Raw genomic sequence first — 3,844 nt, 5'->3', positions numbered from 1 at the left:
TCTCTTGTGCCTCCCCATGCCTCATATTTATAATGAATTAGAAAAGAGGGGATGAGGCTGAGAACAAGAGTTCTTAGTGGAGGGACTCTTAGAAAACTGAATGATCTGATGCTTAACTCATAAATTTAATGGTTCCATTGGCTCCAAAAGGGGGTTAAAACCCCAAGACACTTGCTTAGAAAGCTTTCAGATCACTCCTTCTTTCTCTCCCGATTCAAAGTGATGTCTATTGCCTATAGGTTGCGATCATGGCGTGTGCGATTTCATCAATCACTCTCTTTATCTTTTTTCTTTTTATAAAATCTCCAAAACTAAGTAAAACATCACTTTTCTTTTATTTCAAAGGACATCCAGTTCTAGAAATCTCAATATCTTTTTAGCATAATATCTAAAATATCTAGAATATGCTGGTTTTGCCCAAAATCTAATATTTTTGGACCATCCAAACTATACACATTAATACTAGTGATTATTATAGCTCATAAGTCTCATTCACGTTGTAATTCCTGTGAAGGGTGGCTACACTGCTTGGCAATCCAAGAAAAATATCAAATTCATGACTCTTGGTTTTTTTAATATATTTTTAATTAAATAAAAATTGTTAGCTATTAACATTAGTTAGTTTTTACCTTAGTTAGTCTTTAGTCAATAATCTTACTAACTTATTAATTGACTAACCAACTAACTTTTCGATCGAGATATCCCCATCTCGAGAGAAATCGGGGGTATCATTTTGGAACCTATGGGTTATGGGCCCACCACACTTTCGTTTCGCTATTCTGATCACTCATAGGCATGAGGTCTTTTCAAACAACAACCTATTGATATATCCGATTCTTGGTTACAAGAGAAAAATTATTGTGGTTACATCTCATGAATATCTTCTAGGTTTTTCTTAAGTATTCGGTATATTCTGGATCACTGCAGCTTGTACAATTTCATTCTTTGTAAGTTCAAGTTCTCTTCAACTCCTATTGGGACAATTGACATGGGTATGTCTATGAACCAAACATTAATCAATCACGCATATCATTATGAAGTTTCGCTCTGATACCAACTGTAATGTGCCCGCCTATCAACTCTCCAAGCACGTTTTAGTGGTCCATTGAGAAACGAATCTAAGTGTCGCCGCCTTGCAATCCCAGGGAATGTTCTGGGGGTTTTTTGCCTAAGGTTTCTCGAGTTTGCCTTGCAACGGAACGTTCATGGCACAACCCACTAGGATCGACCTGAAATCAAGGTTCATAGGGCGCCAAGGTTTCCTAACAGTATTCTAGCGTTGGGTTTTGGACATCCTACTTTACGTAGAGATACCCAATCTAAAGTAGATCCATACCGCACTTGCTTCAAAGAGAATGGGAAACGAGAGAGATGTACTGCTCAACCTCTCGGCACGTAGAGCATAGTCCCATTCCAGTCCCCTAAAACAGCATGAATCGGGTCCTAACTTAACAATACCTAAAGTCAAATGACAATAAATCCTTGTGAGAAGCCTACCAGTTCTTTGGGACCAGCTGCGGTAGGAATGGGACCCGTCGTGGATTCCGTCCACCCGCTTCCCTTGATAGCTTTAATTTTCTAATTAGGTCCTACCACATTTATATGCGACATTTAAAATCGACGTCATTATATAAGCCTGTTAGGACACATGGTTCGTTCATATAATTTACAGCACAGACATGAAAACAAAACAAGCAGTCCTTTTGACAAACAAGTTCCTGAACTTATCTTCAAGTTAATCTTTGTCTCCTGCCCATACAGGAGAATTATGTATCCCTTTTGTCCAACAAAAATACCCGGTCCAAATCACATGGCACCATAATTTCCATCCTTTATCTAGAATAGGATTTTCCAATGCCCTAGACGTTGGGTTCACGGCAGTCTACAACTCCATTTCAGACTCGGCAAGGGGTGTCCAGAGCTCCACTGACCCCGAGCAACCTAGGAGTGAGACACACTTTCCGTGGTTGGCCTTTTCACCATTTGATCTTCAGCCCATGAATCGAGCAGTGTCCTCTCGGGGTAATCTGCACTGCGATCTTGCAGATGATCCACCCGTGCAAAATATCCTTCTCTAATTAATCCAATTAAGAATCAAGCATAATCAAGGCAATCAGCCCTAATATCATCTTCAAAGGAAACATTCCTTTATTCCCATGGCAACTTGTCATTATAGACCCCTGCCATGCATTTGCCATCAACACAAGCTTTGGAATATTTATCCAAATTACAATGCTTGATTGAAAGAAAAACATTTAGGGTGTTATTCAATCAACCAACAAAACTAATTGTACTTTTCCCAAACAATACAAGAATAGACGCGATAATGATTCCATCGCATGTTCGCTCTTCCCCCCGGGATCAAAGAGCGATTCTATGCAAAATTTTCTTAATACTTGTATGCACAATTCTTAATGTCATTCTTTTTACGATTATGCTATTCATAACCCCTGACCAATTACTCTATCAACGAATAAGTCATATGCAACTAAATGCAATTAACTTCCCTTGATACATGCATTTTGCAAACTCCATCTTTTGAATATGTGAGAAGATGCTTATCCCTTCCCATGACCTATTCTCATACATCATAGCATGGGCCTAATGTATCTCATGCGAGAATCAAAGCAAGAATCTATCAATTTAGAAATACATTAGTTACGACCGAAACTGCAGTTGGATTGACAGCGATGCCTTCACCCCAAAGCTTCCTTACTAGTTGTAGGATAGCCATCCACATGCGACATTCTTCTCTTGGAGGCCATCGTCCACAAGTAGACTCAAGATATTAAGAAGGTGAAATAGATTCGAGATGGGAGAGTGTAAGAGAAGATGGCTAAGTCAAGGATCAAGATAGAGGGAATTGAGCTAACTCTCTCCCTTACAGTCTCTCTCTCTCTCTCTCTCTCTCTCTCTCTCTCTCTCTCTCTCTCTCTCTCTCTCTCTCTCTCTCTCTCTCTCTCTCTCTCTCTCTCTCTCTCTCTCAATCTCTTGGAGGGGCATCCTTCTCTCTACCTCTCTCTTGCAACCTCTCGGGATCTCCTTATACTCGCTTGTGCCTCCCCATGCCTCATATTTATAATGAATTAGAGAAGAGGGGATGAGAATGAGAACAAGAGTTCTTGATGGATGGACTCTTTGAAAAATTAGTGATCTAATGCTTAGCTCATAAACCTGATGGTTCCATTGGCTCCAAAATGGGGGTAAAAATCCTAGACACTTGACTGGAAAGCTTTCAGATCACTCCTTCTTTCTCTCCCTGTTCGAAGAGTTGTCTACTGCCTGTGGACTGCGATCGCACTGCGCGCGATTTTGCCAATCACCCTCTTTATCTTTTTTCCTTTAATAAAATCTCCAAAACTAACTAAAACATCACTTGTCTTTTCTTTTAAATGACATTCAATTCTACAAATATTCTTATCTTTTTAGGATAATATCTAAAATATCTAGAATATGCTAGTTTCGCCTAAAATCTAATATTTTTGGACCATCCAAACTATACACATTGCGTTCACATTGTAACTTTCGTAAAGGGTGGCTACACTCCTTATCAATCCAAGAAAAATATCGCATTTACGACTCTTGGTTTTTTTAATATATTTTTTATTAAATAGAAATTGTTAGCTATTAACATTAGTTAGTTTTTACCTTAGTTAGTCTTTAGTCAGTAATCTTACTAACTTATTAATTGACTAACTAACTTTCAAACTAACCAACTTTTAATGCATGGAAATATTACATCTTCCTCCCCTTAGAGAAATCGAGATGCCTTCATCTCGAGAGAAACTGGGGGTATCATTTTGTAACATGTCGGTTTTGGGCCCACCACACTTTCGTTGCACTA

Source organism: Lygodium microphyllum, chromosome 10 (genome assembly GCF_053477565.2).
Source record: "Lygodium microphyllum isolate KBCC chromosome 10, Lygodium_microphyllum_v1.1.10, whole genome shotgun sequence".
In the NCBI taxonomy this organism is placed as follows: Eukaryota; Viridiplantae; Streptophyta; class Polypodiopsida; order Schizaeales; family Lygodiaceae; genus Lygodium; species Lygodium microphyllum.
The sequence above is the reverse complement of the archived record's forward strand: the minus strand, read 5'-3'. Positions refer to the sequence as shown.